General features: G+C 36.1%; 1 protein-coding gene across 15 annotated transcripts in view; it reads left to right on the forward strand.

The window, feature by feature from the left end:
- The window catches only part of RBMS3 (RNA binding motif single stranded interacting protein 3), a 1,500,462-nt gene that overhangs the window by 1,155,629 nt on the left and 320,885 nt on the right, over positions 1–23,948 (forward strand). The gene's annotated exons all lie outside the window — the stretch shown is intronic.

Raw genomic sequence — 23,948 nt, forward strand, 5'->3', positions numbered from 1 at the left:
AGAGGAGCAGAACCAGGAGAACATTGTACACAGAGACTGATACACTGTGGCACAATAGAATGTAATGGACTTCTCTACTAGCAGCAGTGAAATGATCCAGGATAATTTTGAGGACTTATGAGAAAGAACCCTATCCACATCCAGAGAAAGAACTGTGGAAACAGAAATGCAGAAGAAAAACATATGATCGATCACGTATTTCAAAAGGGATATGACTAAGGTTTTGATGTTTAGAGATCACTCTACTGCAAATATGAATAACATGGAAATAGGCTTTGAACAATGATACATGTACAACCCAGTGGATCTGCTTTTCAGCTTTGGAAGGGGGAAGTACAAAACTGGGGGTGGAGGTTCATGAATCATGTCACCATGGAAAAATATTCTAAATAAAAAAAATTAAAAAAGAAAAAATGATATTTAGGCATTTAAAGTAGGATGATTTATTCACTGGGGCTTAATTTCCTAACCACCCCCCACCCCCACCGCACTTTCTCCTGACAGAACCATTAGTTCTGTCAAACAGAGAATCTGTTTCATGGCTGACAGGCTGCATGTCAATTTCAGCCCTATTTCCATTCATTAGACAAGCAACTAGCTAATTATTTTTAAAAATAAATGATAAATAACAACTCCTAATTATCCCTAAAGGCCCTTTCTGTGAGCTGTGTTGGCAAACCGAAGAGAATATTTCTTTTGGTTAACTGTAAAATATTGTCAGTCAACTAACTTTTATTGAATGTCAGGGGCTTGTGATGTGTTATCCAAAAATATCTTCCTGGTCCAAGAAGACATTTTAGCTCACTGAATTTTTAGTTCTACTTCCTATTCTCTCAGTGTTATAATATTTTCAAAATCCTGATGGAAGAAACATAAGTTGTAAAAGACAATAAAATGATGTGTTACCTATTCATTGTGGTGACAGCTGGCTTTGGAGTTATTATTAGCCTCATGAAATAAAGTGAATTAAATAAAACAACAATTACCGATGTATCTTTTCAGATTACAGGTGTTTAAATGTAGTTTTGCCAATTATCTTTTTGTGTATGCATGCCTAATTTTGAAGGGAAGTCATCTAATATAGTCAATAGTCATCAGTAGGCATGCTTACATCAAGGGACAGTCGACATCAGGAAGACAAGTAGAAGTCCTCCAAATCTATGACCCTCTAGTGCCCTAACCAACTCTCTAACACTGTAAGTTGCTCAACATGTGCAGATCATTATTAATAGAATTTTCTCATCACAATAGCTAGCATTTACACAGTACTGTAAAGTTTGAAAAATACTTTGGAAATAGTATCTTATTATATCTTTCCAATAACTCTGAGAGGTGGGTTCTATTATTATTCCCATTTGACAAAGGAGAAAACTGAGGCAGTTGTTTAGTTACTTGCTCAGGGTCACACATTGGAGTTAAACACAGGCTTTCCTGAACTTTGAAATTTGAACTTTCAGGCAGTGATCATTCCACTGGGCCACCTAGCTGCCAATCATAATCATAGTCAATCCATTTCTGTCTACCAATAAAATCATAGGTCCTGTCCACAAAACAACTTCAGAACCTATGAGAAACTTGTGATATCCATTTTCTATCTGAAAAGTAAATGTATATACTTAAATGTGAAAAAAAAAATCTCTCCCATAAAGAAAAAATGGAGCTCCAGAGATAGCTGGTTCCTCAGTGTATAGAGAGCCAGGTCTAGAGATGGGAGATCATGGGTTCAAATCTAGGTTCAGACAGTTCCTTAGCTATGTGACCCTGGACAAATTAACTTAAAAGCAGCTGCCAAGTACATATCATTCCTGCTCAGAACCAATACTTAGTATTGATGCTAAGACAGACGATAAAGGTTAAAAAAAAAAAGAAAGGAAGCTCCTAATGGTAAGGATTATTCCACTTTCATCTTTGTATCTCAGTGGCTAAATAGAGTCCCAATAAATTGCTTGATTGAGAGTTTCCTGGGCATTGAATGCCATTCTGTTGGTAACTGGCTAAAATGTGAGAGAATCAAGACTTAACTTTAGGTCTTCTTAATACAACACTCCTATCTCCCCATCCATCTGCCTTACTACCTCTCATAGTATATGGGCACATATGTATATTTGTAGACATTTTTATTGTCATGAGGAAATCAAATCCAGATTAAATAGGGTTTTTCTTACCATTGTTTTCACCAACAGTCCCCAAAGATGATAATTGTAAGGATCCTATCCTTCAGCTGATAGGCAGGCAAAGCACCAAAGCACCTCCAAATGATGTTTGGAAAACAAATACAAATAGAAATATTCTCTCTCTTCAGAGGATTTACATTCTCCAGGGAAAAGTAGATTCAGTTTCCTTTAGGTCAATTATATACATTTGAGGTATCAGAAATGATACTTAGAGACTGTGGTCCAAGGCTTAGTATGTTATGGAATCATGACAGACCAAATATCTCTGGAAATTCTCTTTTCATCTCCCATGATGGACCAGCTCAGTGAAGATCTAGTCCAATGGAATATCTCTTTCTTTCTTTCTTTCTTTCTTTCTTTCTTTCTTTCTTTCTTTCTTTCTTTCTTTCTTTCTTTCTTTCTTTCTTTCTTTCTTTCTTTCTTTCTTTCTTTCTTTCTTTCTTTCTTTCTTTCTTTCTTTCTTTCTTTCTTTCTTTCTTTCTTTCTTTCTTTCTTTCTTTCTTCCTTCCTTCCTTCCTTCCTTCCTTCCTTCCTTCCTTCCTTCCTTCCTTCCTCACTTCCTTCCTTCCTTCTTTCCTTCCTTCCTTCCTTCCTTCCTTCCTTCCTTCCTTCCTTCTTCCCTTCCTTCCTTCCTTCTTTCCTTCCTTCCTTCCTTCTTTCCTTCCTTCCTTCCTTCCTTCCTTCCTTCCTTCCTTCCTTCCTTCCTTCCTTCTTCCCTTCCTTCCTTCCTTCCTTCCTTCCTTCCTTCCTTCCTTCCTTCCTTCCTTCCTTCCTTCCTTCCTTCCTTCCTTCTTTCCATCCTTCCTTCCTTCTTTCCTTCCTTCCTTCCTTCCTTCCTTCCTTCCTTCCTTCCTTCCTTCCTTCCTTCCTTCCTTCCTTCCTTCCTTCCTTCCTTCCTTCCAAGTAGAAGCCCTAAAGGAGGAAGAGGAAAGGGAAGCAAACAAGAAGGAAACCAGAGCTACCTGAATATCTTCTTGATTTTTGTTCTCTATTATACAATTCATAGGTCCCTACACCAATCCTAGGAATGACACTACACTTAAATAATGAAGGATCTTTGCTTCTTTATTAGTTTGTAGATTTGGCTATAGAAAACTAAATAAACTCTTTTAAATTTACATATCTTCATCTTACTTAAGAGAATGCCTGGGGATTTTTTTTTTAGTTTTTAGTAACAATAAAATTCACATTTTCTAGAAAGGATTATCTAGCTTTCTTCCATATCTTCATTTCTCATTTCCTTTTCCTTATAGTTGGTAGATATTATTTAGAATGATTTATTTTAAAAAAAAATAACACTATTAAAAAGTGCACAAATGAATGTATGAAAAATCATTGCTGTCAGCTTCATTTTATGACCCATACATTTTTTGAATATTTTAACTGTACTAATAAAAGTAAAGCAGTAAATATTTTCAGAGGATTAATTTTGATGCTGATTATGTGTGTGTGTGTGTGTGTGCTTGTTTGTTAAGTTGATGGTTTGTGACTTTTACTTTATTTCGTTAGGGAAAATTTACCAGAGGAGTAAAATAAATGCTCACAATGGTTTGTCCTAAATTGAAAAATGTTTTGAAAAAAGGCAAAGGAATGGGGAAAAGAGAACCTTCCATAGAGTTTGTTTACACATACTGATTCACTTGAATACTTACCTTACAAAGAGATACGGAGTGAAACATTTTATTGCTCAGGTTACTAGACCATGAAAGGTAATAGAAAATAAGATTTATTAAAAATTGTTCTTACTTTGGATCCTTTTCTTATAGTTTGATAAAAATTGTTCTATCCACTGACCATGAGACATGTTTTACTTTCTTCTTTCTGCTCTCAGCTACTGAAAGCTTGAGGACTCTGCTGGTTGGTGCTGTAATAGATTTAATTTTATAATCTGTTCATAATGCATAGTATAAGGTGAGGCATAATGATGATGGAAATCCAAGATAAAGTATCATGGGCTCAAAGGAAATGAATCACTTTGTTTCTGCAAATATCTCTTTCTATAAATCCAATTGAACTTTATCAATACAAAATGTTAGTAATCTGAATTTTAGTTCAGAATGACAGAGTGATTTTGACTTCCCATGCTTCTATATAGACTCGATTCAAATACTAAAAAAGATTTGGAATTTTATGGTTTTGAAGCTTTAAAACATTAGACATAGGAAAAAGTATATGTTATTCAGTAGCATTTATTAATTAAGCATTTACTTCTGGAAGTTCATAGAAGGTCATTCCCAGATTTCAAATTTAGAACTTTCTTGTCTAAGAGCAATAACTTAACCTTAGTAAAATATTGCTGTCCACTGGAAAGATTAATTTTATTTCCTATTGTCAAGAATGGGTTGTTTTGACTAGTTTTATTTTTAAATATAGATGTGTTTCTCTTTATCTTTGGTCTATATTGTATATTTCTTTGTTATAGACTTCTTTCCGTTGTTCCAATCTTAAGGATTTAATGACTGGAAATGGAATTTTCTTTTGAGAGTAAAATGATTCTAGGTAAAGAAGTATAGGTTATCTTATGTCCACACACTATTGAGTAAATAGAGTCAGGGTCCGACCCATGATGTAATGGTTTATAGAACTCTTAAGATGGAAAATATCAGTAACCATGCCATGATTTATATGCTTAGATATTTGAACTGTTTAAGTTAGAAATTGTAATTTGCATATGATCATGCAGACATTTTATTTTTATATTTATATTATATACTATATATTTAATATGTTAATTATATAGAATAAATTAATATAGAATATAAAGTATACACAGGTATGCATATATATGAATATATGTGTCTATGTATACAAACACATGTATGTACTTTGTATGTAATTTAAATTATATATATATATATATATTTGTGTATTATTGCCATAGGGGTGTGTATGTGTGTGTATATATATATACATACATATATATATATATATATATATATACCAGTTATGTTTATAGAGTTATGTATATGTGTATGTGGTGTCAGTATGTATATATGTGTATGTGTACAAAAGCATGTTATAATGAAAAGAACACTTGATTTACAAGACTTTACAAGTCAAACCTTTGTTCTCCCATTTCTGATTTGGGGTGAATCACTGAGCCCTCCTCAGTCTCAGTATTCTCATTTGTCCATCTTTAACTTCTCTTCCTTTTCCAAAGAGTTGATCTTATGCCCAAAAAAAGTTAGACGATGACTCTAAGGGAGTTCTATCCTCTCCTAGTTTGAATTTATGGTTAGCTATATAAAATTGCATATGGCAGAGTGAATGTAATAATAGGAAATTCTGAGTTGATGATAGGCACCAGCATGTACACATCCATCAAAACATCAGAGCATAAGATCTTGCTAATAGCATCTAGGTAGAAAGTTTTAAATTGTGGTTATGTGAGTTCTTCCAGGTAGGTATAAAAGAAAGAAACTAGCCAGATGTGAAATAATCTTTGCCTGTCACAGAGTACCAAACTTTGACGTCTTCCCCATGACTTGCTCACCTGGTGGATTTGGCCTCTGATAGAGCTAGAAAGTGCCTTCCTCTTTCCTTCTAGGAATAAACTCAAATCTTGGTCTATTTCTGTTCCCACATACTGTGCTTCTGGTTACACCAAACAGGATTCCATTTTACAGCTTGCAGTCATTCATTGGGCCCTCACCTAGTTATTCTTTACTCTGGACAAATAAAGAAATATTGGGGAGATAGAAAAAAGAAATTCACAAGGTGTCTGGGAAAATGTTTTTTTTTCTTCTTCTTGGTTGAACTACTGCAGTTTATTGAATTTCCTTTGATCATGTCCTAGTACATGTGAAATGTTTGTGACCTCAGCATATGGTTCCAGTTATATTTAATTAAGTGTCTTTTGTGGTTATTAACCAGCATGTCTGTTCCACTGTTAAATCTAGAAATGGCATTTATTGGAGACTACACAGCTTTTTCTTTACTTTGAAATGATGTATTATCCTAGGCACAAATAAGGTAGTTTTATGGCAGGCCAGGAAACATGTTGGAAAATCCTTTGTTGTCTACTTGGATGAATCTCAAAATACAGTCTTGACATAGAGAAATCCAAGGAGTAGAGAACTCCTTGATAGAGAACATGCAGATTTCAAATTTTCGTGTAGTCCCAAAATTGGGTTCTTAAAAAATACCCTTTCTTCTGATCATTCAGAATGAAGATATAATTACAAGCTCTATACCTTTCCCTCTATGTGTTATCCAGGCTGGGTCACTGTTTCTAATGAGGACCAGCCATTTGTACTAGTAGGGCTGGTTGGGTAGGTTCAGTCTTAATAGCCTTTGATTTTTTAAAATTAAAATTTAATTTAAAAATATTTTATTTACATTTCCACATTATTTATTTGAACAGGCTTTAATGACTTCTATTGCTGGGGATCACAATGGGTGACAGAAAACAAAAAGAAAAAAATTATGGAGATGTTTTGAAGATTGTAAAGAGTAACTTGTTAGTTCTAGTTCACAAAGATGGCTTCCTTGGCCTCCTTCAGGGATCAGCCCAATCTCCCCTGCTACAGGTAGCCCTTCCCAGTCCTTGTTAATGCTACTGCCTTCCACAAAAGGCTTTCCCTGATTTATCTATTATATATGTTATTCGTATGTAGTTGTTTGAATCCTGTTCTCTCCATTATACTATAAGCTGCTGGATAGCATGGACAGTTTTCCTCCCCACACACCTTTTTTTAATCTTCAGAGATTGACACAGTGGATGCCTTGTGGTAGGTAGGTGATTAATAAATGCTTTTTTGACTTGGTCTGACTTGATTTATGATGGCAGAACTACAATATTTGACAATGGCTTGGAAACGTAGGATGAAGGACAATGAGGAGTCAACATTGTGGACCTGAGTACCTGGGAGGATGAAGAGGAGTGGTTGTAACCTGGACATAAAGAAGGGAGCTTAGAAAAGGATTAAGGGGGGGGGGGAACGAAGAAGATAATGAGTTTGATGCTTATATCTATCATGATCATTTAAGGAGGAGGCGTTATACAAATTATGTTCTGAGAAGCAACATAGATGTGGGGGCTGTCTGTTATTTATTAGCTTCTTTAATTTTTCCTTAATTCATCAACTCTCTCTCCTTTCTACAAAGGCCATACAATCCACTAAATGAAATGCTGATGGGCATTTTTCAGTTTATTGAGCTGGGTACAATAGAAAAAAATAAAAAAATAAATCTTCCCCTCTCTCTTCTTTGAAGTCCCTAATTTGATCTATGATAGGTATTCTTATCATTTATCTTCTTTGTCCCTGATTTTCTTTATTTGCATGTGAAATGTGGAGTTGGGCTTTGTGGCGTCTGATATCTCCCCCAAATCTGGACCCATGACCCTCTAATATGCAACTTACACACAAGAAACAGAGATTTAGAGAAGTCATAAAGCTCATCATCAAGGAAAGAAGTATTAAGTCAGTGTCTAGATGTAATTCCATTTCTCTGCTGGACCCCAACTCTATCCTTTCCCATTATACTGTGCTGCTACTTCTCTCCTGTCATTGACATGCCCTGGTCTCATGCATTTCTCCTAAGCTTCCCACCTAAGCCCTTTCAAAAAACAACAGGTTTTCAGGTGGCCCGTGGAGCAAATCTTAGGACTTTCCTCCCAAGATAGTTGGATGAGATGTGCTTTATGGACCTTAAATGCTAGGTATTGTGAGCTTTCATGCTTTGTGATAAGAGTGTTCATTGGAAAATAGTCTGCCCATGGTTAGCTGAACTGGGATGTCAAGAAAGGATGGCTCAATTTATCTGTCAAAGGTAATTCTAGTGTAAGTGTTAAGGTCACCACTATCATTTTAAAAATGTGTTTATCAGTGTCTATCTTCAAATCTTCTTGTTTTGGATATTATAAAAGGCAAGTCAGGAACCTCCTTCCCAAAACCCACTAGTTTTACAGGAACATCATCATGGAGTCACTATCCTTGAAACTAAGTCTTGGGTTTGAATCCTTCTTCTTTCTAGCTGTGTGACCCAAAGCAACTAAGATGCTCTCTTTGCCTCTTTCACCTAGTTTGTACAATGGGCATGATAAAAATGCCTAAAGCGTATGATAAAGCTCACTTATAGATTTGAGGAAATGAAGAACTTTCACAACCTCCAAATGCTATATATTTCAATTTATACTATTTACTACTACTACTACTTCTACTATTACTACTACTACTTTTACTACTACTACTACTACTACTACTACTACTACTACTACTACTACTACTACTACTACTACTGCTACTACTACTACTACTACTTCATCACTTTTGTGGGGATCATTGGAGTTCAGATAGAAATGGTCCTGGGATTATTTTTATTTTACTATTAATTTTATATTTACTATCTCCCAAACTATGGTATAAGTGGATAAAATGTGGCTAAATAGAAGTATTCATGTGTAAACTCATCTTCCATTTTTTTTAATTTTTAAGAAATGTGTATGAACTTATTTTTCCTCATTCTTACTTCTTCCTCTTTCCATTGGAAAATGAAAATAAAAATCTGCAATTTTTGCAATTGAGCAAAACAAATCCCTGTTTGAGCCATGCCTCCAAATGTGTCTTATTCTTAATATTAGTTCATCACCTCACTGTCAAGAGGTGAGTAGCATGCTTCATTATCAGTCTTTGTGAATCATGACTGATCGTTTTGTCTTTTAAAGCTCCTTGTTTTTATTATGTTGTTATGTAAATGGTTCTTCTGGTTGGGCTTACTTCATTCTGCATCAATTTCTGGTTTCTCTGTATCCATTTATTAAAGAACAATATCTTTGCATTGCATTAATGTACCATATAATTTGTTCAGCCATTGCCCACTGATAGTCACCTACGTAGTTCTCACTTTTTTTTGCTAGGATAAAAAGAGCTATTATAAATATCTTTTTACATATACAAACTTCTCCTCCTTCTTTGATCTCTTAGGGTATAAACCAAATAGTGGAATCACTAACTTAAAGATCTTACAGAGTTTAGTAACTTTTAGGACGTAGATCCAAATTGCTTTCCATTCCCTAAAGCCAATTCATACTTCCATTGGCTGTTGATTAATGTACCTGTCTTTCTATATTCCCTTCAACATTTATCCTTTTCCTTTTTTAAGATTTGCCAATCAGATAGATGTGGGATAGAACTTAGAGTTGCTTTAGTAAGCATTTTACCAATTATTAGTCATTTGAAATATTTTCCATGTCTACATAGCTTTTTCACATATTTTTGACCATTTGTCAATTGGTGAGTTGCTGAAATTCTTATATTTTGAATAAATTCTTGCATATTGTGAAAATGATACTTTTATTAGAGGAATTACTAATATCCCTCTCCCCTCCTTAATAATTATTTATTTTCTAATATTAGCTATATTAGATCTGTTTATGCAAAAATGCATATATAATTAAAATTATCCATTTTATCTTCTGTGATTCTCTCTGTTATTTGATTATGAATTCTTTCCCTATCTAAAAGTCCAAGACAATTTCTTCTTTATTCTTATAATTTGTTTGTGATGTGCCCTTTTATATCTATGTTATGTTATTTATATATATATACATAGATATTCACACACACATATACACATTTGAAACTTATCTTGGTATATGGTGCGAGGTTTTGGCCTAAACTTAATTTTGGCTCAGTTACTGCCTAATTTTCCTAGTAGATTTTGTTAATAGCAAATCCTTACGTAGTCCTTAAGGTTTTGTGCTTAATTGACCTCTAGAACATGTCTTTCATTTGCTTTGCTTTGTTGTTTATTAATCTGTCCTACTTATCCACTTCTCAATATTTTAACTAGAACCAATACCAAATTGTTTGATTAATACTTCTTTGAAATATAGTTTGAGTTCTGCAATGGCTAGCCCCATTCCCTTACTACCTTTCTTGTTCCTTATTATTTCTCCTAGGACTTCTCTTCATTATCATCATCATCATCATCATTAGAGCATCCTTCTTCTAATGCTCTCTCTATGACCTTGGAAAAAAATTATAACCTCCATGGACTTTAGTTCAAAGGAATTAAACTAGACAGTGTCTGAGGCCCCTTCAGGTTTTACATCTATGAAACTATGAGGCAAATATAGGTACAAATTAGGTATGTATTCCTATACTTACAAAATAGAGGAATATGTAACCCATATATAATTCAGTATAATTATATATATAAGAAACATCATCACAAAATAGCTATGACTTCAACAAATCTCTCAGGAAATCTTGATAAGCCCAGTCTGACCCCATTAGTGAATATTAATTGAGTTGAAATTCTTTGCAGAAGGGAACAGATGGGTGGACCTCCACCAGGTTTTGGATATAATTGAGGGATCGGTGTTTGGGATATAATTGGGGAATTTATAAAGAAAGGTTAAAAAAACTAGAATTGTGTAACCTGCAGAAGAGAAGACTGACAACTGCTTTCCTCAACTAAGGCCATATGGACTCTTAGTGGATGATGACAGCTCACCATTTTTCAGCACCAATAAGGACAAGGCAAGAGGAATGAGTTTCAATTAGAGTTAACATTTAGGTTAGATCAAGGACTCTTGAGCAATAAAAGTTTATTGAGCTATATTGGGGAAACCATAGAAAGTTATAGAATTTTCCTCTTGGAGAAATCTTCCAAAAGGGAGGTCTAGCTTTCAAATTGTCTAGCATCATTTTAGGTGTGATCCTGTGTGAAATCAGCATGATGGACCCCGTGTCCTCCAGATGTTTCTGTCTCTTTTATCCATTCCAGGCCATGATTCTCATTCCATTCTTCCTTTGTCTCCCACCTTAAATTAGAAATTCTTCATATTATTATAATAGGGCAATGAGTGAAAAGGAAAGTTGATTTCTGAGCTTCAATAAACCACAAATAACTGTTTTATAATGAAGACAAAAATTATAAAGGTCCAGTTTATTTTACTTAATATGTTATTGACCTAGCCCTAGTATTAAGCAAACTGCCCATCTGTATGAACTGAAAAACCAAAGAAAAGGAGGGATTCTACTTAGTGAGAATAAGGGAGGAGGGCATTTTTGACATGGTGGTCCACTTGTGCAAAAGTGCAGAGATAAGAGATGAGTGTATGTGTGAGTGTGAGTGTGTGTGTGTGTGTGTAGCCAGTTTGACTTGAAAGGAGAGTGTGTGAAAGAGATGAAGATGAATTGACAAGAGGCAGATGATAGGAAGGAGCTGCTTGAGCTAAGAAATGGAGATGAGAAATCAGATAAAAGAATTATCTAAGGGTTCTTCAAAGCTGAATAAAAATAAAAATGAATATTAAGATTATAATGAATATGGAAAGCTAGGTGGCTCAAGAGTGCTGGCCTTGGAATCAAAGACTTGAATTCAAGTGTAGCTTCAGACACTATGATGTTACTCTGAACAAGTCCTTTAAACTGGTTTGTCTCAGTTCCTCAGATGTAAAATAAACTTGAGAAAGAAATGGCAAACCACTCTAGTATCTTTGCTAGGAAAACTCCAAATAGGCCCCCATCAGAGGCAGACCAGACTGACACAACTACAAGCCAACAATAATTCTTACGATTCTCAAATTTTACCACAAGGGACCAAAGTTATATCCTGCTCTTTTCCCTCGTATACCTCAGTGTTACTTGAACATACTCCACATTTCCCCATCTTTGTTTCCTTACATCAGCATTGTTTACTCCCATCTACCTTTCCATGTTGTTTCACATAGTTCCCCTTCATATACTCTCCAGGCATTTCAGTCAAACTGGAACCATCCCCATCCATCACATTGCTCCTTTCCCCTTGGTGCTTTTGTACTGGTGAAATTCCCTCCCTCCTCACTTCTCTTTGGTGGAATCTGTAGTTTTCTACATAGTACATCTCAAGTGCCACCTCCTACCTATGGCTTCTCTTGATCCCCATATACTTAACAGGCTTCTCCTAACATTATGTTAGTTTGTTTTGTCCAGAGGGTGTAATTATTTATTTGAAATCTCCCCTTTTTATCCTGAAGGAGACAAAACTCAGGAGGTAAAGGTTAGCTGTTTAAGAACACCTTCAAGAATCTGAAGGGTAGGGGGCAGCTGGGTAGCTCAGTGTATTGAGAGCCAAGCCTAGAGATGGGAGGTCCTAGGTTCAAATCTGGCCTCAGCCACTTCCTAGCTGGGTGACCCTGGGCAAGTCACTTGACCCCCATTGCCTAGCCCTTACCACTCTTCTGCCTTGGAGCCAATACACAGTATTGAGTCTAAGACAGAAGGTAAGGGTTTATATAAAAAAAAAAAAAGAATCTGAAGGGTCTTCATGTGCAAGTGAGTAGCTTTGTTCTTTTTGGCACCAGAAGGCAGGAACAAAAGCTGGAAGTTTCCGAGGCATATTTAAGCCGATGTCAGGAAAACAAGAACAAACTTCCTAATTACTTCCTAATTGCCACCATGTGAAAGTAGAATGGCTGCTTCCACAGGTAGTAGTTTTTCCCTCACTGGGAGTCTTTAAGTAACAGCTGGATGGCCTCTTGTCAGGTGTGATGCAATGGGATATTCCTTTCCAGCTGTGATTTAGATTAGCTGGCTGAGGTCCTTTCCACCTCTGAAATGTTGTCGTTCAGTAATTGCAGCTCCACAGAGTGGAATCACAAAATTCATTTATTCATTCATCAAACTTTTTAAAAGATTCTACCATGCTACAGGTCCCATATTAAGTCCTGAAGGTACAAAAGTCAACCCCAAACTGATGGGAATGTTTACTCATTGAGGGACCTCAAAGATTTTCTAGTACAATCCCGTCCATCCCATTTTATGGATGAGTAAACAGATTTGGCTGGCGGAGATTTTTAATTAAGACAGGCAATGGCAAGGCAAGGTAGTAAAATATGTTTTCTCATTCTAAAACAAGGTAACTATATTTCCTTCCACCTAACATGTCTGTAGAACATAGAATACTGTATTTATTATTTATTCATGTATTCCGACTAGAGTATAAGTTCTTGAGGGCAAAATACTGTCATGCTTACCTTTATATTATCCTAAATCCCTAGAAAAGAGCCACGTCCCCACTTATTCATGTAAACATGTACCCATGTAAACAAATGTAGCATTTGCATTCCTGCCAAATTCGAAAACCAAAATTTTCTAGAAAGGGGTTAGAAGAATATGAGTATAAAGAAAGTACAACTTGCCAAATCTTAGCCCCATTTTGAGCAGGTAACATAGGCTAACCAGGCAGCCAGAGCTCCATTCTCTTGAAGTGAGCTGATAGAGAAGACAGATTTGAATAACTTTTATTGTCACTGTTTTTTTTTTTAAACCCTTACCTTCCATCTTGGAGTCAATACTGTGTGTTGACTCCAAGGCAGAAGAGTGGTAAGGGCTAGGCAATGGGGGTCAAGTGACTTGTCCAGGGTCACACAACTAAGAAGTGGCTGAGGCTGGATTTGAACCTAGGACTTCCCTTCTCTAGGCCTGGTTCTCAATCCACTGAGCTACCCAGCTGCCCCCTCACTGTTTTGTTTTTAATCTTTAGAAGAAAAAACTTCATCCAAAGCATAGAAATAGACCAGGCACAAACTATAAATTTGTGTATTATATACTATGTTATAGATGTTTTAAAATATTCTTGTAGGGATAATGCCTTTTTTCAAAGTATTTATTTATTTATTTATTTTTTATCATGGTTATTTCTAAAGATACTTTTTTTCCTTTCCTCTACCCAAAAAGTTATCCTCGTAACATACATTCAATTCCACAAAACTGGCAATTGCTCAAATTATTCTTATTGTGTATACCCTATTTAATATCCATCGTTTCCTCTCTCCTACCCTCTTTCCACTCTAAAACTCTTTTTTGTATTAAAACTTGAAAACTTAAATGAATTAAGTCATAATTAATATAGTAATATAATATATAATATGCAATAAAATGTAATATAATATAATTTTAAATGTTTAATTAATGCATATAAATTATATTAACATGGAATATTAATTATATTAATTAATTTTAATGAATAAATAACTAATATATTAATTAATTATATTAATATAATTTATATACATTAATTAAAACATTTTAAATGGCCATGATAATCACAGTTTCTAGTTTTATTTCTGGTTTAATTGTTTATATTTTTGCTTCTAACATTTACTCAGGTCAGCTCCATTGTCTGCATGACTATATGTTTTGCAGGTCTTATTAACTACTAGTGAGCCTCTTCCCTAAGTTTTCCTCATATCCTTATGCTTTTGGGGTATATTTTATAAATGCTTAAATTGCATCCACTTAGAATACTAATGTAAGTTTTGTGAGAACAGGCACTATTTCCATTTTGACTTTGTTTTCCAGCATAGTGTTTGATACCGAGTAGGCTTTTACTCAATTAGTTAACTGATTGATGTATTGTCATAGCCATTGTAGAAGTTGTTTTTCTGGTTCTGCTTTCTTCACCCCAGCTTCAGTTCACGGGCAACTTCCCATGATGCTCTGAATTCTTCACATTGATTTTCTTATTATATAGTTCCATTCCATTCCATTCCTATTTGGTAATTTGTTTACCTAGTATCCTATCCATGGACATCTTTTTCTCCAGCTCTTTATTGCAACAAAGAGTCTTGTTGTAAATATTTGAGTGTATGTGGAAAGTGATGTTGTCTTTGACCCCCTAGACATGTCTACCTGGCAATGATGTCTTTGGGTTGCTGGTATAGACATTAGCAATGTTCTTAATGGGATTTCATACTGCATTCCATACCGGAGGTGTCATTGCAGAGTATTTATGAGAGAACATCCAAACACATAAAACAACATTCTCTAAGTAGGATTTAGATTCTCATTATATTTATAGGATGCCTAATGGCAGCATCAGTGATGGACTTATGATTATATGAGCCTAGTTTTAGCAGACTTGAAGTTAAGATTCTAGAATCCCAGGTATGTCATGAACTGATTGTGAGATCTTGGAACAACTACTTAATTAACCTCTTGTTCTTCAGGTCCACTAATGGAAAAGTCAAAGAAATCTCTACCTTTCAAAGATAGTATTATGACTGGTACTAAGAGACCTTTTGTTCCTAGATATCTACAGTTAGATGGGAAGCAGAGACATGATAGTTTTTTAACTATCACCTTGGGATCATTTACCTTCTGAGAAGTCATTTCCTTTCTTCCCCCCCAAAAAAAAACAATCAAAAGCAATTCCTCTGACCCCATCAATATAACTAATCCTCTTCTCTCCCTTGTGAAGGAAGGGAGATTGTTACAATTGGGTAGAGACTGTCAAGTCAAGTGAATGTGGGGTTTTATCAGTCCCCAAAACATGGTGGAGATTTTCAGCATCCTGTTCATAGCTACTACAAAAGAAACTGCTGTTATATATCTTTCTTGGGGGGGAGAAAGAAACTGGTTAAAATGATTCCCTGGAAGAAACAGGCAAGAGGAAGTGAGGGAGTCAGATTTTAGACACAAAAGTGGCCATGTCAATTTAACTCTGCCCCAAGGGTAGAAGAGTTCATCTATAAAGATGAAGTGCTTTGCAGAAAATCGTCCGATTTATTCAACACAGCATTTATTAGTGGTGAACCTAGTTTTGAGAGGTTAGATGTATTAAATCTAAATGATAAAACTGGTAACCCTGCTATTTATCACTTGGCCATTGGTTCCAAGGAAGGCAGACATTCAACAATAAAAAACCCTTTATAAAAATATGGCCCTGCTGTTTTCTTCAGATAGGTAGACAAGGGCAGTGGGCACCTATCCCTTGAACTGATTTCACCAATGATATCCTTGTGAGGCATTAAAACCTACCTTGTTCACCTCAGACTTTGTTGGCCTAGATTAAAAAAATGGGACCTATGGGCTATTGACCATTTAACATTGTTTGACCCATGAAAATAGTGACATAGAAAGGTACAAACTTTTAAAGCAAGGAGTGACCTACGGAGCATGCCATTAAAATAGGGCCATGGGTTGTGGTCCTATGAAAATGATTTGTTTGCCAGCTAAGTTATTGGGTCAGTCCTTGCATGCTTCCCTTTGGATCAAAGCAAGGTCCTTGAGAGAGGTCTGTTGGCCAGTTGAAGTTTTGCTTCCATCTAAATGATGGAGACAAATAGCACAGTCAGCAAAGGGGAAAAATATAGAGATAATAGTTTTCTTAAATCTAAAGGACATATATGATGGGAAGAAGAATAATCTACATAAACGAAGGCCTGATAGAAATGTAGGAAGAAAAGAAAAGGAAACAAGGGGTCAGTGGTAGGGGGAGAAAAGTAATAATTTATGTTTTATCTGAAAGGAAAAACAAATAAAAAGTAGGAAAATTAAGTAGGAAAGTGAACAACAGAAACATTTTGATACTAGCATAATTTTCTTCATTTAGTGTTGCAATTTTCTCTGATTTAATACTTTGGACAGCTCTACTAAATTGTCAGAACAGCCCTGTATGATCCTGCCATGCTCTGGAGGTTCAGAGCTGACCCCAGGGTCAGAGTGAACCATACCTGGCTCACCCGAGGGTAAACTAAAAGCTACAGTACTTCTATAATGAGTATCTGAAAAAATGCAGAGAAAGAAGCAAAGGAGAGATTCAGACTAAGGGTTCTAAGAAAACCCGAGGAAGGGCAAGAAAATTCTGAGCCAGGGGGATCAGCAAAGAATTCTTAGAAGAAATGACACCTGGGCTACTCTGAAAGATGAAAAGAACTATGGAAAGCAAAGATGAAAAACAAGCATGTTCCTTACATGAAGGACAACATGTGTGAATGAATGGTAGTAGGAGATGGCATATTTAGTTCAAAGAACAATCAATGGTGCAATATAACTGGATTATATAATGCATAAAAAAAGAACTCATGTAAAATAAAGTTGAAAAAGGCTTTCCACAGTTAGACAAAAAATAGAAAAAAATAAAAGTATGTTTTACAACTTGACAGAGTGAGAATTCTTAAACAATAAAATAAAAGAAGTCACAGAAAAAATGTAGGCACTTTTGATTCTTGAGAATTAAGGGATTTTTATGCATTTGTTTTTTTCACAAGGAAAATCAATGTAGCTAGAATTAGAAATGCAGTCATTGAATAGGGAAACCTTTGCATAAAATATCTAGGAAAAAAAAGTTTAGTATTCAAGGCATATAGATATGTGACTGAATATATATATATATACATATGTATATATGCACACATATATATTACCAGTAACTATTCCCTAATAGATGAGTAGTCAAAACAAATGAACATATGATTCTTCAAAAGAAGAGACCAGTTGATACAATGTTGCAGGTGCACCAAGGAGACCATCTGCCTTCCTTCAGATCGTTCATCATTTCAATCAAGCTGGCTTGAAGGGTGGTGAGCCACCCAAGCTCCAAGGATGTGATGTCACTCATAAGAAAGGTTTACAAGATGTTGTGATAGAATAATTACTCTTCAGTACAAATTGAGGCATATGGCATTGATTTCATGAGCTCCATGACTTCATAAGAAGGATAGAAATTGCAGGAAGCAGCAGAGCCATATTATGTTGAAAACTATTAGAATATGTCCCTTGGAGATTCATCTTATTCCTAACTAATTATTTTAGTATATTGCCTTAATACTCAATCTTTCCTTCAAGGGGATTTTCCAGTAATTGTTTCCTTTTCCTTGTCCCCTTGCCTCCACTTCCATAAAATAGTAATAATGCTTTAATATCTAGAAAATATTTTCTCCTGTGGAACCTCTACATTCTATCCTGTGAACTGCTGGGGAGATTATTATGACATTGTCTTGGCATCAATCAGAAGTGACATCTAATCAAGGCTTTTAGACCTGAGCTAACTCAAGAGTCTCTTGTTTTCTTCTTTCTTTTTGTCACTACCAGGAAAAAAGGTGGTCTGTAAGAGGCACCATGCCTTTGGAATAACGCCTCTGCAAGTACTGGAAATGGAGGGGATTCCCATCAATTGGGGAATGGCTAAACAAATTGTGATATTATGAGTCTGATGGAATACTACTGCACCATGAGAAATAATGAGCAGTTTAATTAAAAAAAAGGCTTGGAAAGAACTACATGTAATAATGAGCAGTGCAATGAGAAGAATCAAGAGAATGTTATACCCAGCTACAAATTTAATACTTGAAGAGTAAATTGTGAATGTTGCCTCCAGAAAATCAGCTGAAAAATGGGAGCATGAAAGCCCCATTTTATACATACATATCTGTCTCCTAGATGATTCCTTCTAGATATGGGGAGGGGAAAGAAGAGTGAGATCCTTGTAAGTAAATTATGTTAAAAAATAATTGATACTAAGACACAAGGTAAGGGTTTAAAAAAGGAATAAAGTCATTGTATTCATCATTTGACAGATCTCTTATTATATAAGAACAGTATGCACTAATGCCTGGTTGAAATGGAATAACCTGGCAAATCTTGAGCTATCCTTTCAACCTTCAGAGCTCAACCATTCTTTAAGGGAATTTGGAAGGAAAGTAGAATCAAAGCTCACTATCTTACTAGTTTCTTGGAGTAACAGCACTGAACTGGGAGAAGATCTGGAGTCAATCCTCTCTGGGCTCCTCAGCACATTTCAATGACTATTTTCCTCCAAATGACCCACAGAGAAGGAAGAAAAAAGTATTAGGGGAAATAAAATTCTGAGTCACTTTTTGGAATGCAGGAATGTAGGTTATAAGGATATTCCTGCTCTCAGGTACGGATTGTTGCATCTCCTGAGAGACAAGGAAGATGTATCTAATATCTCTAAGATAATAACTAAGTAATAATTATATGGGAAAGCAACAGTCCAGCACACAAGGTTGATTGATAAATTCAAACCCCATCTATAGCATGATGGAATGTAGCATAAACATCATATTCATGGGTAAAGTAAGCCAACATATGTTAAATGAGGCACTGACTATCTTGGTGGGCAGAGTGAAGATGTAACATTAGCTTCCTCTTTCAGAGAAATGTCAAACCTGAGAGTCAGACAAGATCTCAGCTGCCATCAAATACAACTCAGAAGTAAATAATAATCCCCACCAGAAACATATCCCTTTGGAGGCTTAGAAGATGCTTTTTTTTGTCTTTATCTCTCTTCTCTATGAACAGAAATAACAAAGTATCTAAGCAAATGGATTTATTCATCACTTAACAAGAATCCTTAAAGTAGAAAGGCAAAGATTGAAGGATGCCTCAAAGCCCAAGCACTTTTTTGCATCAGTTGAAGTTTTTGGTCCTTTGATTGGACCAGGCTTAGCGCTGAGTACAGAAGAACAAAGGAGAAATAAAATAAAACCACCCCCTTGGTCAAGTAACTTAGAATTTGTCAGTGGAAGCAGTAGCACACACACACTGTATATATAGACATATACATATATACGCACAGACATGGTATGCAATTATATGTGTAAAGTGCATATAGAAGACATGCAGATACATCCTCTTCATTCATGGATACTTATATGTGCCATAATACATATATATATATATATGTTTATATGCATAAAAATTTATACACACAAAGGAAATGCAAAGCTTTGGGGAAGGAGGCTTAAAAATATGTTCTTCATTACTGTATGTAATGAAAATGACACAGTTCTCAAAGTCTGTGCTAGATAGCAAGTTTGGGTTGGTTCTACCAAGCTAGAAAGTCTTTAAATATGTGTCCCAGGTACTGAATCTGTGATTCAAGGGGCAGCTGAGCTAAATTATGAGAGGCTCCGTCCCACCCAGCACATTCTCCATCACCACATCCACTCATCCATTTTGATGTTGAAGGCAGGGGGGATTTTCCCTCAGGGCCAGTGATGGGGAGGCTCAGAGCCTGAAGTCCTTGACAAAGGGCAGTGATCCTGGCCCAGTCTCTCTCCCAATGATTCTTATTGGAGGAGGTGAAATGTATCGATTCTGTTCATAGTACACGAGCAAATGGGGCCAAGGGATCTCAGGGCAGACAAGTATGGTCTTCACCATAGTATTTGTATGAATGAGTAAGGGAATGAATGAATGAATGAATGAATGAATGAATGAATGCAGCATTTATTAAGTGTTTCCTCTGTATAAACCCTATATTTTGTCTAGGAAACTGGGGGTAACCGAGGAGAGCTGAATTCATTTTTAAGTAGTTTATCATGATGATTTTTACTGTGTGTGACAGTGGATGATAGCTTACTGGCTTCACTACTAAGAAAAACTCCCCAAATGAGGCATCTCCTCAAAATAAACTGCCTTGCTCCACATATTATGGGAGAAAACATATCTTGCCTTTCCCCTAATTTCCCTGTCACCATCATTAAAGGCCAACGAGCAAAACCTGTCGTGTTCTCACTAAACTGGCAAACACTTTTTTTTTTCAGACCAAATTTTCTTAGCCCTGTGACAATTTCCACTAACTAGTCTTGTCTCATAAGGGGAAGAATTTGAGGGATTCGCAGGCAATGAGGAGGAGGAGGAGAAGGAGGAGGAAGAAGAGAATTTGGGGTGTTGGAAAGGAGATTTGTATAACACTTTAAGGTTTTAACACTGCTTATAAATGTGTGTATTATATATGTATTTATATATAATCATATAGAGTAAATAGTTATATGCATGCGTGTAGGTACACATGTACCTATATACATGTATGCACAAACTCATATGTATTTATAAGTATATATAGCCACATCCAAGATCTAAGGCCTTTGATGAAATTTATGTTGGACTTTTTTTTTGGTTGGTTTATTTTTCATCTCTTTATACTTTGGGACCTGTGTGTGTGTGTGTGTGTGTTAGAGGGTCTCTTACAAAAGAAGGAGCCTGTCTCCAAGGGAGGAACCTTTAGACATAATGGAAGGATTTGGAGGATCTGGGGAGGCTGACCCACAGTCCTGATTAGATTAGCTTTTCATTTAAATATGAATCTGGGAAGGTTAGTGGGCCTGCTGTTTCTATTATTAAATCACTCTGCACCTATGTTGTAGGAAGAAAAATGTGGACGTGGAGATTTACCTCTGGCAGCTTTGAAAGGAAAATCAGGGGAAAAGATGAGGCCCGTTCAAACCTTCTCGAATTCTATGCCTAAACATTTCTGACTGGCCATGACCTTAGGCAGAGATATTAAAAATTCCTTAAATAGTGGGTGACCACAAGTGTTTGAAAAGAGCAAATAAATAATGTCGATAACTGTCTGGTTAGGAATGCCTTGTAGTTTCTTGGGAAATGCATTGTTTTTCTTTTAAAATTAGTGAAGATTGAGAGGGCAGCTGAGTACCTCCATGGATTGGGAGCCAGACTTACACACAGGAGGTCCTGGGTTCAAATTTGACCTCAGACACTTCCTAGCTATGTGACCCTGGGCAAATCACTTCACTCACCTTACCTAGCCCTTACTCTTCTTCTGCCTTGGAACAAATACATAGTATTGATTCTAAGGTGGAAGGCAAGGATTTAAAAAAAAGTTAGTGAAGATTGGGCTTACAATATTTAACAAACACTATTGAGTTCACTCTTCCAATTACTTCCCAGTGGCAGGAGAAATCCTGGGGTAATATGGAGGATGGCAACAGTGACTAGGCTTTCCCAGTGGAGTGATCTCTGTGTTCTCATTCAGCAGAGTCTGTGGGATGTGTGTTTCCTTCCTGGTTTTCCCCCTTTTTTACCCTTTAGTAATCATGCAATAATGCTGCACCTCAGGAAAAATGAGCAGAGAGAAGAGGGATAACCAAAACTGGGAAATGGAGACTCTGGGCATAGAGTGAACCCACAGAAATATAGAAGGGGCTACAGCCACATATCTATGGTTGGATTCAGGACTGGAGCTGTTACTGCTCTGTGAGATACCAAAATTGTGTTAAAAAGTCAGTGTATATGAAATGAGCAGTGGAAAGTGTTCTGTAAATGAGCACCAGAAGGTCTGACTGTGTTTTTTTCTATGCAGCTCATAGAACTACTAACATCCTAATTAGATTAAAGGCATTCTGGAGAACTTTAGACCTTCATGAGACGTATAGGCAACTGCAATGAATGAGAGTTTTGTTTTTAATTTTTACTTCATAGGTGTAGGTAGAGGACCAACTTTGGGATCAAGAAGACTGAGGTTCCGGTTCTACCTTTATCTTCATTAAACCAGCTGCTGCTGCTGTTTTACATTGGCAGAGAGAGTTTCCCTATCAGCTATTAGTCACATGAATACACCCCCAACCATGCCATCAAGATGCAGCAGCAAAAAAAAAAAAAAAAAAGCAGTAGACCCAGCATCAGAGGTCCTGGGTTCTAATGCTGGCTCCATCTGCTCAAAGTCGAGGCACTCCATCTTCATGGACCACAGTTTTCTTGTCTATCAGGAGTTGGATGGTGTCAAAACTTCCTTTCAGCTCTGACAATCAGAATTCTGAAATGCTATTGTAAGTTCTTTAAACTGCTGATGTCAAAGGAGAGGAGGGTAGAGATCAAAATAATAGACAATCTCCAAACAGGCAGACAGAAAGGCAAAGAATGAGTAAGTGTACACCCACACCCATATGTATATGTATATGTGTGTTTGTGTATATATATAGGCATTTAGTGTCCAAACTTAAAAGCAAGATCTGATGAATCCTCTCACTGGAGTTAATTGAAAATTGGCTGTACTGATTGTTCTGTTCTTTTGGTAACTCTGGCTGTGTCTGCCTCGGAAAACAGTAATTTGGTGAAACCATAGACCAAAAAAAACACAGGTCTTGCATCCTTACACTGAAGACAGACACTTCTTTTCTTTTATAAACCAGTAAAGTACCAGAAGGCAGTTGTGGGTTTTTTTGGTATGAAAGATACAAGCTCTCTCCCCCTTCCCCTTCCCCCCCCCCAAACTGTCCTATATTTGTTTTTGGCTTTTATTTATTCTGTCTCTAAGTCCATGTTGTCACCATTACTGGAATGTAAACTCCTTGAGAGCAGAGACTGTTCCATTTTTGTCCTTATCACTCCATCACATAAATCAGTACTGGACATAGCGAAGACACTTAATAAATCCTTATTGATTGATTCATTGATTGAGATAAATCAAGCAGTCCATTAGCTGTTTGCTCTCATTATTTCAGTCTGTGTCCTCATCAATGTATTTATCAACTCCAAAAATCCAGATTGCAATATCTCCCTGCTAGACCTTTCTCTGTGTCTTTTCCATAGTCTATCATAAATTTGTTATATGTAATCCAATCAAGAGTTTTCATTGAATCTCTTCAAAATGAATGGCTATTTGGGCCATCCATCAGAGATCTCTGACTCTTCTGAACTGATTGATTCATCTTTTATTTCAGAATGATCTTCATTTTTAGTTCTCTGGAGCCTAAAAGCACTAGAGGAAAGAGTTCATGAATTTGCTGTCTGAGTCAGATTTTAGGCTCTTTTGGTCTTCTCATTATAGGAATATAATTTACATCAGTTAAACTTCCATATGAAATGGTTATAATTGGTGTCAATGTCCAGATTGCCATCCATTTCCTATTTGTCAGCTTTGATAACTTGCTTACATATTCCAGGCTGCAGTTTTAATTGCACCCCACATCTTTTTCATATTTTCACTCTGGTAGTTTTCTATAAATTTTGATCTTTGCTCTAACAAGTTGGTAGTTTGATTATACACAGACAGCTGATTCTGGAATGACTTCCAAATTAGTAACGAATCATTTCCTATGCATTGAAATATAAGCTGCCTCATTTTTATGATGTTACTTCGTGTTCCTCATGTCCGATAACTCCAGGGGTTTCTTACAAAGAAAGTCTGTATGAGGTAAGGACATGAGGCTTGTGTGTAGAAGTCACATCAATCAATAAGAATTTAATGAGAATCTTTATTGTACCAGGAGTTATAATCACCATTTTAGTCTCC

This window comes from Monodelphis domestica, chromosome 5, assembly GCF_027887165.1.
Source record: "Monodelphis domestica isolate mMonDom1 chromosome 5, mMonDom1.pri, whole genome shotgun sequence".
Lineage (NCBI taxonomy): Eukaryota > Metazoa > Chordata > Mammalia > Didelphimorphia > Didelphidae > Monodelphis > Monodelphis domestica.